The 14,886-nt window shown below is 41.3% G+C and overlaps 1 non-coding gene across 1 annotated transcript; it reads left to right on the top strand.

Moving 5' to 3' along the window:
* Positions 1–423: 423 nt before the first annotated feature.
* On the top strand, positions 424–496 carry Trnav-cac (transfer RNA valine (anticodon CAC)). Its single transcript has one exon. It is a non-coding gene; the product is annotated as a tRNA-Val (tRNA).
* Positions 497–14,886: the final 14,390 nt, after the last annotated feature.

Below are 14,886 nucleotides of genomic sequence, written 5' to 3'. Positions count from 1 at the left end.
ATGGGTTTGCTGAATAGTGAAACTCCATGGCTTTCACAGTGGGTTAGGTCTTATGATTCCTATCTTTAAAAAAGAAAATCTTCCGGGCACAGTGGCACATACCTGTAGTCCCAGCAACTTGGGAGTGTGAGACAGGAGGATCACAAGTTCAAAACCAGCCTCAGAAATTTAATGAGGCCCTAAGCAACTTAGTGAGACCCTGTCTCAAAATAAAAAATAAAACGGTCTGAGGATGTGGCTCAGTTGTTAAGTGTTCCTAGGTTCAATCCCTGCCAAAAGAAATGAAGAAAAAGAAAAAGAAACCCTGAGGGTTGGGAAATGTAGTTCAGTGGCAGAACACTTACCTCACATGAGTGAGGGAAACAGGTTTAATCACACCACACACACACAAAAAAAAAGTTAAAAAAAACAAGATACAGGGCTGGGGGTATAGCTCAATTGGTAGAGTGTTTGCCTCACATGCACAAGGCCCTGGGTTCAATCCCCAGCACCACCACCACCACCACTACCACCACCACCACCACCCACCCCACCCCCCGCCAAAAAAAAACAAGACACAGGTTATATAAATTTCCCAAAGTTGGGCTGGGGTTGTGGCTCAGCTGTAGAGCACTCACCTAGCATGTGTGAGGCCTGGGGTTTGATCCTCAGCACCACATATAAATAAAGTAAATAAAGGTATTGTGTCCATCTTCAACTTAAAAAAAAAAAAGAGGGCTGGGATTGTGGCTCAGTGGTAGAGTGCTCACCTAGCAGTGTGAAGCACTGTGAGGCACTAGATTCAATCCTCAGCACCACAAACAAAAAAATAAATAAGTGAAATAAAGGCATTGTGTTCATCTACAACAAAAAAATAAATAAAAATTTAAAAAATTTTTAAAGTGAGCAGCATTCTTAAAAAAAAAAAAAAAAACTTCCCAAACTCACATAATTTAGTAAAGAGCTAATAAATGTATCATTTTCTCTTGGTTGATAGTAAAAATAATTTCATAATTTATTGACTCTAAAAGTGTTTAATTTTTATGCTCCTGGCTAGTAAGTCCCTTTAAAATGCTGATTTTATATTGTTTTTCAACTTGTTAAGTATACCAAAAACAAACAAACAAAAAAGCCCTATGATGTAAAAATTTTCATTTTAAAAAGCAAAATGACGCACAAGAATATATTTCAGGTTCTGGAAATGCTTAGCTTTATTTTTTGTTTCTACCCAATCCTAAAAAGTTGTTATTTTTAACATTTAAATCTCTAGACTGCAGTAAAAGGTGCTAAGTTTGAATGTGAATGAAGAGTTTACAACATAGTTTGAAACATCTAAAAAGTGGGGCTAGGGATGTGGCTCAAGCGGTAGCACGCTCACCTGGCATGCGTGTGGCCCGGGTTCGATCCTCAGCACCACATACAAACAAAGATGTTGTGTCCGCCAAAAACTAAAAAAAAACAAAAATAAATACTAAAGTTCTCTCTCTCTCTCTCTTTAAAAAAAAAAAAAAAAAGAAAGAAACATCTAAAAAGTGGAATTACCAGAAAGGGCTCAAAGACTCTATTACAGTAGCTCCCAGGTGCTGCCCTGACAATTTTATTGCCAACACAATGATCTCTTTTTTTTTGTTGTTGATTTTTTTTTTTTACCCCCTATACTAGAGAGATAGAAAGAGCCAGCAGGAAATATTCAATGCAAGTGGCCAAGCAGTAGAGGACTGAAAGGAAAGTGACCACAACACTCAGAGCAACCAAGAGATCTTTATTGCAGCAGTGAAACAGAGGAGAAAAGAGAGAAAGAGAGAGAGAGAGAGGAAGCGCACGCAAAAGAGAGACAGAGAAAGCAAGAGAGAGAGCAAGAGAGAAAGCAAGAGAGAGCAAGAGAGACAGAGAGAGGAAGAGAGAGAGGGGCCCGGCAGGAGGGAGTTTTTATAGCCCAAATCTAATGAGGTCTCTGGGTCTGCAAGCTGCCTTGTTGGCATAAGGGAGGTTACGTGTTCGGCCATGAGCAAGGGGTTGAGTGTTCAGCCTTGAGCGGGGGCTTGGGCATTTGGGCTTGAAGCAAATAGTTGATAAAGAACCAGACAGAGGGTTTGAGAGGCCAGGTCATCCTGCAGCTAACTTTGTTTGGCATGCCCTGCAGACAGCTTACACAGCCTGTCCTGCACCTAACATTCCTCCCTTTTTGTTTTTTTAATTGACATGTGGGACGTCCTCTGGCTACTTCCTGCTTAATGGTGGGCGGCATAGGACCTAGGGGGGAAAGTGGAGGAATGTTCGGAGGACAGGTCTGAGAACACCAGGGCAGTTAAAAATAACACTCAGTGGTTATAGGTAACTACTTTGATAGGGGTAAAGTCCATAAAAGTTCCTTGAAGCCACAAGTCCTGGATGGCATCAAACTAGTCCTGGGTGGAGGAGATTCTTGATATCAGCCATTGGTCCTGTTGTAGGGACTCTAGGAAGTATCAGAGTGGCTTGGTTGAATCTAGTAATGTTAAGGGTGACAGCCCAATTGCAGCTAGTGGAAGGGCAATCGCCTTGACCCATAAACTGAAAGTGGGTGGTGTCATCCTGGTGCCATGTTTCTTGGATGTTAAAGTGCCATCTGTGGTTGGGATAAAAACTTGAGAGAGAATAATGATTAGTAAATGAAGAAGAGGGTTGGCGAGAAATTTTGAGTTTGGTGGGCGTGTTGGAAGTCCAGAACTGGACATTTGGAACAGGTGCCTTTTTTAAGGCAAGAGACATGATACCAGAGGAAATGGCCCAAAAGCTTGGCCACCATTGGGGTAGTAACTATGACTGTATGGGGTCCTGTCCAGCGAGGTTACAATGATTGAGAATGCAGTTCCTGAAGTAAGACTGTGTCATCCAGTTGAAGAGGGTCCAATTCAGTTTGTGGTTGTGCTGGGATTGAGGCAATGAATGGAACAGGAAGGCACCAGTCTGCATGTTCCCTTAGGAGTTTGTTAGAAGTGTAAGATAGGACAGGTAGGGCACAGGGGAGGAGGAGTGACTGTAAAGCTTTGGGTGGTTAAGAAAGGGCACCCATAGAGTTGCTTAAAGGGGCTAAGGCCTGAGGGAGCTCAAGGGGCTGCCTGAATTCAGGCAAGGGCCAACAGCAGGAGATTGGGCCAGAAGAACCTGAGTTCAATAGCATGTTTAGTGAGATGATCCTTGAGAATGCTGTTAGGCCTCTCAACTTTACCTGAGGATGGGGGTTGGTCGGGGATGTGGAGCCTCCAAGTGATGTTGAGGCCTTTGGAGACTAGTTGAACAAACTGAGAAGTGAAGGGCCAGACTGTTGTCTGACTGAATGGAGGCGGGAAGTCTGAACCTGGGAATGATCCCCTCAATGAGGATGGAGGCAATGGTGTTAGCAATTTCCCTGGATGTAGGGAAGGCATCTATCCAACCTGAAAAAGTATCAACCAAAGTAAGTAGGTAGCGAAGCTTTTTGTGCCTAGGCACATGAGTGAATTTGATCTACCAGTCTTTGCCTGGCTAGTGGCTCCTCATCTGATGCCTGGGGAGTTTAGGTTTGATGCTTCCTTGTGGGGATATTGTAAAGCAGACAGAACAAGCAGAGTGGACCTGCCAGAGAGTAGTTCTCATTCCTAGGAAGTGAAAGAAGGGTTGTAAAACCTGGAAAAGGGGTTAGGGAGGGTTTTAGGTGGGGGCAGAGTCTCTAGAGATAGAGGAGTTGGTCATGAGTCATAGGTCTCTGTCTTGGGCATCAGGGGCTGGTAGTCTTAAAGAAGTAATTGATTGACTGACTGGTTGGTGAATTTGTGTATCTGATCTTGCAGGAACTTCTGTAGGCAATTTAATAGACATGGTCCTATTAGGAGAAACATAAAGAGGACTAATAGGGGTCCTGCAAGGGGGAGAAGCCAAGGCCATACTTGACTGAACATTCCTCTTGGAGCCTGTTGGCCTAGTTGCTATCTCCTTTTTTCTAGCTGTTCTTTGTCCTTCATTACCCCCAGGAATGACTGTATTTTGGCTTAACTGTTTTTGGTAGGTGTTTAAGATCAAGCTGGTCAAAATTGACTTTGTTTTTATCTATTGTTAAGAGTCAGCTGAGTTCCAATATGGGTTACTCGTGGGGGAACTTGAGAGCAGCTTCTTAGTTCTGCTAGTGCCATTTGCGCTAGGATGATGGGTCCAGGTCTTGCTTGACTATGTGGCTTCCCTTGGAAGCATCAAGGATGTCTTCTGTCTCCAATGACCCTCCTCTTCATAGCAAATGCACTGATTGGCTTTTCATTCTCCAGTGGTCTCATTAATCTCCTGATCAGGAGGTTATGTGGCCCAGAGTTGCAAAGCTCTTTAGAGAAGTTCCCTGTTCCCTGGATTTAGACTGACTCAGAGGGCCAGAGCCAAATATTGGTTTTCTTGGTCATTTTAATTTAACTTTAAGTCTTGATCATAAACATCCATGAAGAGTATTGGGCTTTAGCTGAAGTTTGGCCTACTTTGGAGTCATTATTACATGTAGTAAGGTGGGAGGCACAGCCTTACCTCAGGTAAGCTAGGGCTCTTTATAAATCTTAGGTAAAGTGTTCTAGTATTGAAGCTGATCTTTTTTTTTTTTAAATATTATTTTATAAAGTTTACATATATTGTTGCTTGATGTCACATGAATACTAGCTAACACAATATGATATTACATTTAAATTGTACCCAGTGTATAAAACTTTATATTAATCTTATTGATAACAGGTCCAGTTATAGAACATTAAATGATATAAATAAATCACCAATATGTTATTTTTATAAGTCTAAAATTACCATGCGACCTTTTGGAGAACATCAGCTTGATAATTTTTTTTTAAGTTTTTATCTTAAAGACTTATATACCTGGAAAATATGAACACACTTAATATACAAAGAGTAATAGTACCACAATTACATTGAAGTTTTTATATTAATCAAGTTTAGCTCTTAAAGAAATAACATATTACAATATTGCAAAATAACAGTTGTTGTTTAACCATAGTTGTATAATCCTTAATTCCTTCAAGATTACTTGCTCAAAAAACTTACATATATAACCAACGTATATAGACCTTCTTTATCACTTACTTAAACCTATATAGCCGGGCTGGGGATGTGGCTCAAGCGATAGCGCGCTCGCCTGGCATGCGTGCGGCCCGGGGTTCGATCCTTAGCACCACATACAAACAAAGATGTTGTGTCCGCTGAAAACTAAAAAAAAGTAAATATTGAAAAATTCAAAAAAAAAAAAAACAACCTATATAGCCAACATACATAGACCTTCTTTATCACTTGCTTAAACCCTCTTATTTACTTAATAGACTCTCTTATCCAGAAACACCTTTTCCTTCTATTAAATCCATACTTAGAAAATTCTAATTTCTTTCCCATCTGTTAACTCCTTCTTTATTCACATTTTGAACCAATCCTTGTAAATTTCTGAATTTAGGCAAGTTATTCCATTTCAATAAGAGATATTTTGTTATTTGAAGTACACAATTAATCACATCTGTTTACCATTTCATGAAAACATAAAAAATGTTTAAGTGTATAGAATTATACCATTGTAGGGACGGACAAGGCAAGGCACCTAAGATAGCACCAAAGATAGGGAAACAGTCTTATTTAGTTGCAGCTAGATTCAGAGCGCACAGCTTCTGCCATAATCAATTAATCCCCTGAACCCCAAATTTAGATAGTTTTAGAATTTTGCACCCAGCATGTAAGGGGAGGGGCTCAGAAGTTCACAGTGTGCAGAAGTTCACAAAAAGCAGTTTTGGTTTTTTTTCTTTTTCTTTTTTTTTTTTTTGTTCTGGGCAATTTAACCCTTCAAGGACACCTGGGAAGGGGAGAGCTTTTTCTTCCCTTTCTTCCCTCCCCCTGCCAGCTGTTACCATGGAGCCCAGTTAGTAACTCTCTTATCTTAGAAATGTAGTCAGCACTGTGAAGCCCAGCTCAAGGCTAGAGGCCTTGTTTACATATTTTGTGAAAAACTAGTAAAGGGGTGTCTAACTTTTGGAGTGCTGATTTTTCCAGCTAGTGGCCAAGTAGAACAGGGCAACACGAAAAGAAGAAGTTTATCTACATTGAACTCTTTTGTAGTTTCTTTTCCTGAAAGTCCTAAAATCAGCCATGGTGAATATGCTGGAGAAGGTCAGTTAAGACTTTTCTGTGGGCCTGGGTAGGGAGGGGAAAGACGGGAAGGCGGGGCTGAGAGCAGCTAGGGTGGATAATGGGAAAGGGGTTTGGGATTTTCCCTAGCAAGGAAAACTTGAGCAGTAGAGCAGAGGGGTAGACGGGAGTGAATATCCTAAAATGCCTACAAGGGACTTTAATTCTTTGTAACCTGTTTTCAGTGACGACAAAGCAACTTTAAAGGCCATTTTCACCAGATCTTGGATAGGGGTCTGAGGGCTCTCCTCAGCTCATTTGAGCTTTCGGTTAGCTGGTAAGAGGACCTGGTGGGACCCGGTGTGGGTGCTAACAGTAGAAGAGAGGAGTGAGTGGGTGGAGGGATTCCGTCAGTAACTGCTACCTCAGCAAGGGGGCAACAGTCTGAGGAAGGGTGGTGGTGTATGTTTTTGATCCAGTAATTGGAGGGGAGAAAACAGGTTACTGAGGTGGGAGTGACGGCGGAGAGTCTGAGGCAGAAGGCTGAGAGTGAGGACCTATTCGAGCCAGGCGATAGGATGGAGGTTGATTAGCAGGGTTAAAAGTAGTGGATGAGTCCGGAAGAGGAGAAAGTTGGGGATCGATGGTTGGGGGAGTTGGTTTGCAAGCTGGAAGAATTTGGGGACCCAAAAGGGGGCCATCTGCTTTGGTTGTTTAAGGGATAAGTGGGCCAGGCCTGGGTGCTATATTTGATCAATTTTGGGGGTTTGATGTCTGGTGTCAAGGAGAGGGTTTTGAGGTTATCCAAGAAGCATTGTAGGGGAGAGTCGACCGGCAGAGAGGACACATTACCCATGTCGCAAACATAGTATAAGGAGGAGGGAAGAGGACGCAAACGTAGTATAAGGGAGAGGGAAGGAGACGCAAAGATAGTATAAGAGAGGAGGAGAAAACTGATTTATTAGCAAAAGGGGCGTCCCCGCTAGAGCCAAAAATCAGGAGTGCCTTAGTGGCAGGTTCGAGCTGCAGAGATTGGTTGTCACCGAATCCTGACAGTCGAAGCTCTCGTCCTGGACGGAGCCGGAGCCTTGGGAGACCTTGGCCAAGGCTTTTTGGGACCCCTCCTGGAGAGGTCGGATGCTCCCAGGGCCGGAAAGAGGGGAAAGAGAGAGACAGGGGAAGAGGGAGGAAGGGGAGGGTAAGGGTCTCTCTAGCAGTGTGAAGGACTAGGATTTTAGGAGAGCCACCGAGACCATGAAGGTCTGGGTGGGGTGTGATGTTCAGTTCTCCGTTATGTGTTCCCAGAGGTTACACAGTCCTTTGAGGAAGACCTACAAAGCCTATGCTGGTAAATTAACAGCTGGTAAGAGAAGGGAATAATTTTGAACCCAGGAGTATATTCTGCCCTAGGAAGGAGTCCCTGAGGGCCACTGTAGCCTTGAAGGCTGTGGTGGGGTGTTTTCCTCCCTGCAGGTGGGCAAAGAGGTTTGCCGGACAATCAGCAGTCAAATCCTCCTGACACCACCATTGGGTTTAGGACTCCAGGAAGGGGAAACTCACCAATCGAAGGCCTGTGGTGGATGTAGTTCTGGCGGTCGAGAAAATGGGTTCAGGTTGTCCGGTGAGTGGCACGTCCGAAGGAAGAGGGACCCAAAAGTGGGTTTTAACCCTCTCCCGGGTTTCGGCACCAATGAAAGGAAAGTGACCACAACACTCAGAGCAACCAAGAGATCTTTATTGCAGCAGTGAAACAGAGGAGAAAAGAGAGAAAGAGAGAGAGGGGGCGGGAAGTGCACGCAAGGGAGAGACAGAAAGCAAGAGAGAGAGCAAGAGAGACAGAGAGAGGAAGAGAGGGGCCCGGCAGGAGGGAGTTTTTATAGCCCAAATCTAATGAGGTCTCTGGGTCTGCAAGCTGCCTTGTTGGCATAAGGGGGGTTATGTGTTCGGCCATGAGCAAGGGGTTGAGTGTTCAGCCTTGAGCGGGGGCTTGGGCATTTGGGCTTGAAGCAAATAGTTGATAAAGAACCAGACAGAGGGTTTGAGAGGCCAGGTCATCCTGCAGCTAACTTTGTTTGGCATGCCCTGCAGACAGCTTACTCAGCCTGTCCTGCACCTAACATTCCTCCCTTTTTGTTTTTTTAATTGACATGTGGGACGTCCTCTGGCTACTTCCTGCTTAATGGTGGGCGGCATATTTTAACTATGTTCAAGTGTAAAATTCAGTGTTTTTTCTATTTATTGTATTCAATATGATATGCAACTATTGCTATCCTCTAATTCCAGAACACTTCCATCACCCCAAAAAATGAAACCCCAGATCTATTAGCATCACTCCAATTCCTCCCTGCTTTTATCCCCAATCTAGTTTCAGACTCTATATTTGTCTATCCTAAACATTTCATAAAACTGGAATCATATGATATATGACCTTTTGTAGTTGGCTTCTTTCATTCAGCATTATGTTTTCAAGATTTATACATGTAGGTCAGGCATGATGAGACTCTGGAGGCTGAGGCAGGAGGATGTTGAGTTCAAAGGCAGCCTCAGCAACTTAGCGAGGCCCTAAGCAACTTAGTAAGACCCTGTCTGTAAATAAAATATAAAAGAGTGCTGGGGATGTGGCTCAGTGATTAAGCACTCCTAGGTTCTAATTTCTCCAAAACTGGGCCAAAGCCTGTTATTTTCCCTTATTATTATTATACTACACTAGTAGGTATGAAACAGTAATCTCATTGGGTTTTTTGTTTGCATTTCCCTAATGACTGATGAAGTTGAACATCTTTTCATGTGCTTACTAGCCAATTGCATATCTTCTTTCAGAAAACAGCTATGCATATCCTTTACCCAAATTTTAATTCTCTTAATTGTCTTTTTAATGTTGAGTTATAAAGGTTCTTTATATTCACTCCTGGCACGGTAGTACACGCCTGTGATTCCAGCAATTTGTGAGGCTGAGGCAGGAGGATTACAAGTTTGAGGCCAGCCTGGACAAGTGTGTGTGTGTGTAAATTTTCTTTGTAAGCAAAGGAGTAAAATCAGAAATTAGCTTTTCAGAAGCTACTTTGTGAATCTTCTGTCACTGTGAGGACACATTTTGTACCTTAACTGTCATATTGTTGTCAAATATTTTTCTAAATATTCCACATGAAGAGATAGCATGCTGCTAGGTATGGTGATGCCACCTATAGCTACGGGGGAGGCTCAGGCAGAAGGACCAATTGAACCCAGGAGTTTGAGAGCAACCTGGGCAACAAGGTCAGTCACAGCAAGACATCTCCTAAGGAAAAAAGAAAAAAGATGGCATGGATGAATAAGTGGGTTCAAGGCTTTTACACACATGAGAACCTGCAGAAACCATGTGTGGCTAGCATTCCTTTTCATCCCAGTAAACTATCCTTTACCCTCCACTTTTATAAGCATGGATGACCTGCTTTTCTCCTACACTTCTTTCTTTGGAACTACACAGTAGAAATCACTGAAGATCTCCTCTCTTCTCCCTGACAGTATTTCGTCAGTGCTGATATAGCCATAGAGGGAAAAAAAACTTCTTTGACTTCGGCCATCTACTGACTTGGAAAACTGCTTATGTAGCAGTGGAACATAAATAACTACTAGAAAAGAACACAGGCTGGACACTGAGTTCTGGATTCAAAGATAAAAGACCAAGGCTGATCCTGAAGTGGGGAATGGGAGTGAAAAGTTAGATTTACAAGCAATTCTTCTTTTCAAAAACATTGTTACCTTGTCTTTAAAGGAGAATTGAATCAGCCATCTGTATCCATGGGTTCCACATTTGCAGATTCATCCAATCACCTTGAAAATATGTGGGGAGGGGGGAATTGTGGCTGTACTGAATATCTTCTCACTATCCCATAAATAATGAACAACTTTTATACAGCACATTGTCTTAGGTATAATAATTAATCTTCAGATGATTTGAAGTATGTGGAAGAAAAAAAGTGTACAGGACAATTTGTATAGATTATATGAAAGTTTAGTACATTTATATAAGGTGCTTGAGCATTCTGTGCATTGGGGTTATCTTCCATAGTCCTGGAACATATCTATATATATATATTTTAAAGTTGAACAGGTTGCTTTATTAGCTATGGATATTTGGACTGGTATAAAAAACGTCATGTTTAATGCATGAGTCCACTGCACCCTACATCTTGTGAATAAAATCCATTATTCAGGAAATCAGGTGAGCAAAATTCCTCTAATATGTTATATAATATATATCTATATATTATTAAAGTCAATAAATCCAGTTCAGTGGCACATGCTTGTAGTCCCAGCAACTCAGGAGGCTGAGGCAAGAGGATCACAAGATTGAAACCAGCCTTGGCAACTTAGGTAAACCCTATCTCAAAATAAAAAATTAAAAGGACAGGGGTAGAGTGGGTTGGGGATATAGCTCAGTTGGTATAGTGCTTGCTTCGGATGCACAAGGCCCTGGGTTCAATCCCCAGCACCATAAAAAAAAGTGGCAGGGGGACCGGGCGCAGTGGCACACACCCAGTGACTAAGGAGGCAAAAACTCAACTCAGTGAGACCCTGTCTCTAAATAAAATACAAAATAAGGCTGGGGATATGGCTCAGTGGTCGGGTGCTCCTGAGTTCAATCCCCAGTAGCTCCCCCCAACAACAACAAAAAAAACAAGGTAGAGTGCCCTAGAGATTCCATTCCCAGTACTTTACTGGTTGATGAGGTGGGATTCAATAGAAAATCAATTTGCTTCTTTCTCCTAACATTAAAAGTATCTATACTCTATGACAATTCTACCCCTAGATACTCAACAAAAATGCATCCATATTTTCCATTCCTTCATTTCTCTTTTCCCCACTCTCATCTCCCTCCCTCCCTCTCCTCTTTCTTTCTTTTTTTTTTTTGGTACCAGGGATTGAACCCAGGAGCACTTAACTACTGAGCCACATCCCCAGCATCTCCCTCTTCCTCCCCCGCCCGTGCTAGGGATTGAAACCAGTGCTCTGTGCATGCAAGGTAAGCATTCTACCAACTGAGCTGATCCCCGGTCCCCCAGCCCTTTTTATTGTGACACAGGGTCTCTCTAAATTGCTCAGCATGGCTTTGACCTTGGAATCCTGCTGCCTCAGCCTCCAGTTACTGGGATTACAGACATGCCCCAAATGCCCAGATGCATCCATATTTTCAAAAGAAGGCATGTACTAGGAATGTTTACTGGAACTATCCAAATGCTTCCCAAAAAATTGTGGTACATTCACATAGTAAAATGCTATAATGTTAATGGGAATGATCTAAAATTAGAATGATCTAGAAATTAGTACATGTTACACAATTTCATTTATATGAAGTACAACAACCAGGCAAAATTAATTTATATTGTTCAATATTGGGATAGTAGTTACCCTTGAGGAAGATAGTGACTGAGAACAAATGGGACAGAAGATGGAGGGTCTTCTGGTCATCTTCTGTTTCTTAAAATGGATGGATGCAAGTTACATAGATGTGCCCAGTGGTTAAAATCCCTTAAGCTGTAAGTGTCCCTCCCAATTTGTATTATATTTTGATGAGGGCTGGGGATATAGATCAGGGTGTAGAGCACTTGCCTAGCATGTACAAGACCCTGAGTTTGATATCCAGCACTGCAAAGGCAAAAAAAAAAAAAAAAAAAAAAAAATATTATACTTTGATGAAACTTTTGAAAATAAGTATACAAAGAAGGCTTAACTTTTAAGTTAAAAAACCTAAAACTTTTTAGTTAAGAAACAAGCTGTTTTAATCTAAATACATCTCATTGTTTTTCAGTTTCTCAGATTTCTGCTTAATTTACACAATTTTGGGTATTACCATTAATCAGTTTCTTACCTCTTTCTTTCTTTATTTATTTATTTAAATTTAGTGACAGGGTCTCACTGAGATGCTTAGGGCCTCATGAAGTTGCTGAGGCTGGCTTTTAACTTGTAATCCTCCTGCCTCAGTCTCCCATGTGCCAAGACACCTGGCTTGGAATCTTTTCCATGTACTAACAGCACCTTGTACATAACCTCATCTTAGAATTTGTTATTGTTCTCCAAGAATGTAAGGCACTTGACAACAGGGATAATGTCCATTATAATATTCCCAGAGGTTTAGAACTGTGGGCCACAGAATCTAATATCCAAGGATTACATCCCACAAGGCAGGTGCTTGCCCACAGTGGCACTCATGGAGAACAACAGCACCAGGGATAGGAGTCTGCTTTCTTTCTCCTTTGTGATAACCCAAAGGCAGAAAAAGGTAAAGGTTGTCCCTTAGTTCTTACTTAAGATTAAAACTATCTTGGTTAAACAAAGGGAAATAGGTTCACCAAAGTTTTAAATGTTTCTAAGGCTTATATATGAGCTGAAATAATTTAGCAGACCATAGAAGAAGCAATTAATTATTTCAGTTTAGTGCTAAAATGAACTGCTGGGTGACCATTAGGTCAGTTTCTTCATATGTAAAATAGGGGCACTAAGCTGGATGACCCAAAAACTTCTCAGGATGCCATACTACGTTGTGACTGGCTCCACCTCGTGGACATTCAGGTAACATACGCTGAGAAACCACTGGGTCTGGGTAGAAGAGCAGCTGGTTAAATTGGCACCAGAGAGCTTTTTCTCCTGGCCTTTCTCTATGGCAGCTTCTCAATAATTCATACATCACTGGGGATAAATAAAATGGTTTTAGTTCTTAAAAAATAAGAAAATTGTATTTATATCAGACAATTATATCAGCAATTCAGAGATTGATAACCTAACAATGCTTTAGAAATAACCCTTAAGATATCAGATCCCCTACTTCACCTCCTGTCACTGATTTACTAAGATGTCTCAGAAGTCAGTAGAGCTATTAACACCCTGGATTCATGCCCTTAAGTGGCACTGTCTTTGATCCTAATGTAACCAGGGGGAAGGGGAGCCATTCTGTATAATGTGAATGGTGGGTGCTCCCTTGCAGCTGTTTCAGGACTTTCTGCTAGAAGAAGAAACTGAGGTTGGAGCTTTAGCCCTTGAGGCGGAAGAGATGTTTTACTATTTTAGCATGTTTTATGAATTGGTTCCACAGTGTTGTTATAGGAGTCAATTTTATTTTTTATTATTATTTTTTATAATTATAGATGGACAGAATGCCTTTATTTTGTTTATGTGGTGCTGAGGATTAAACTCAATGCCTAGGCAAGTGCTCTACCACTGAGCTACGGCCCCAGCCCTATAGGAATCAAATTTTACCCCGGAAAAATCATCGTGAGGGCCTAACATGGTCACTTCTTGTTTTCAGAACTTTCGTGAGATCAAACCTGGCATCACTTATGCTCTCTATACAATTCCCAATTCTGGGATTCATGTGCTTCCCAAGTATAATAATCTTAGGAATATATGTTCCCAAGCCCTGAAACCTAATAAAGCTTTATGACTTGTTTTGTGGTGATGATGATGGTAGTGGGGATCTTGATGTGAATTTGGGTTCACTATAATCATAAGGAATTTTCATTCCAAGCATATTCAATTAAGACTTCAGTACTAAAGTCTGAACGAACAAATGATGAAACAAACTTACCACTGTGCACCTATTATGTATAGGCTAGGGCCACTAGGATGCATTCTCTTTTGCTCTTAACTACAACTGTTTCAGATTATTTTCTACAGCTTATAGAAGAGGAAATGAACATAGATAAAATTTATCAGAGATCATAGTCAATTAAGAAGAAACACCAAGATTTCAATCCAAGTCTTCTAATTCCATCATTTGTTCATCTATGCCCTGGTGATATTAAAAGGACTTATTGTTTCTAGCCCCATGATTTCTCAAGTATCAAATGACTGTTTAGAACACTTAGTAGGGTATTGGGATATAGGAGCTTAATTAGTAAAAGTCTGTTTTAAAACTGCCACAGTTTTCACTGCAGACTTATTCATTTCCAAAAGGGAAAAACACACGCACAGTGGCATACACTGTAATCCAAGCAATCTAGGAGTCTGAAGCAGGAGGATCACAAGTTCAAGGGCAGGAAAGACCGTGACTCGGCAATTTAAATGAGACCCTGTCTAAAAATTTTAAAAATTAAAAGGGCTAGGTGATAAAAAGGCTCAGTGATAAAACACTAATGGGTTCAATCCCAGTATTCAATAAATTAATTTTTAAAAAGTTAGGGACATAGCTCAATGGCAGACCAACTGCCTAGCATGCATGAGGCAGGCCCTGGGTTCAATCCCCACTTTTGAATAAAAATATTTTTTAATTAAATGCATTGATGCTATAATGGTGACAAAATATGGTTCAGGCTTTCATGGAACCCATTTAGCATATAATCCCATGTATGCGTATTGGAGAGAATGTTTTGTTTTAGAAGGCTTATCTAAGTGGGGCCTGAGTTAAACCTTAAAGACAAGTAGATATTGCTTAGTTATATGATGTGGAAATGGGTCAGGGGGAATAATGTATGGAAGCACATACATTATTGAATAATGTATGTGCTTCCATACATTGGAATAATGATGGAGAGTGATAATGTTTATTCCTGCTGTTTCTTCCAAACCCTTGCCCTTTTTACATGGTCTGTTTATCTCCTGTTTCCATTGACCACTTCCTCCCTCAACCATGAGACCAGCAGTAGTAGTAACAGCATCCTATTACTAGCACCAAAGTTACAGGTCCTGAGAACTATACTCTCCCTTGAAGTATCTGTACACCTTGTACACATAAAGTCCCTTTATTAAACTCTCCTCCAATTATTCAATTTCAATAAGCCATCAACTTCCTGCCAGCAACCTAAGTGATATAAAGCT

Source organism: Marmota flaviventris, chromosome 3 (assembly GCF_047511675.1).
Source record: "Marmota flaviventris isolate mMarFla1 chromosome 3, mMarFla1.hap1, whole genome shotgun sequence".
Classification (NCBI taxonomy): domain Eukaryota; kingdom Metazoa; phylum Chordata; class Mammalia; order Rodentia; family Sciuridae; genus Marmota; species Marmota flaviventris.
Note: the sequence above shows the minus strand (reverse complement) of the source record. Positions and strands in the feature narration are given on the sequence as shown.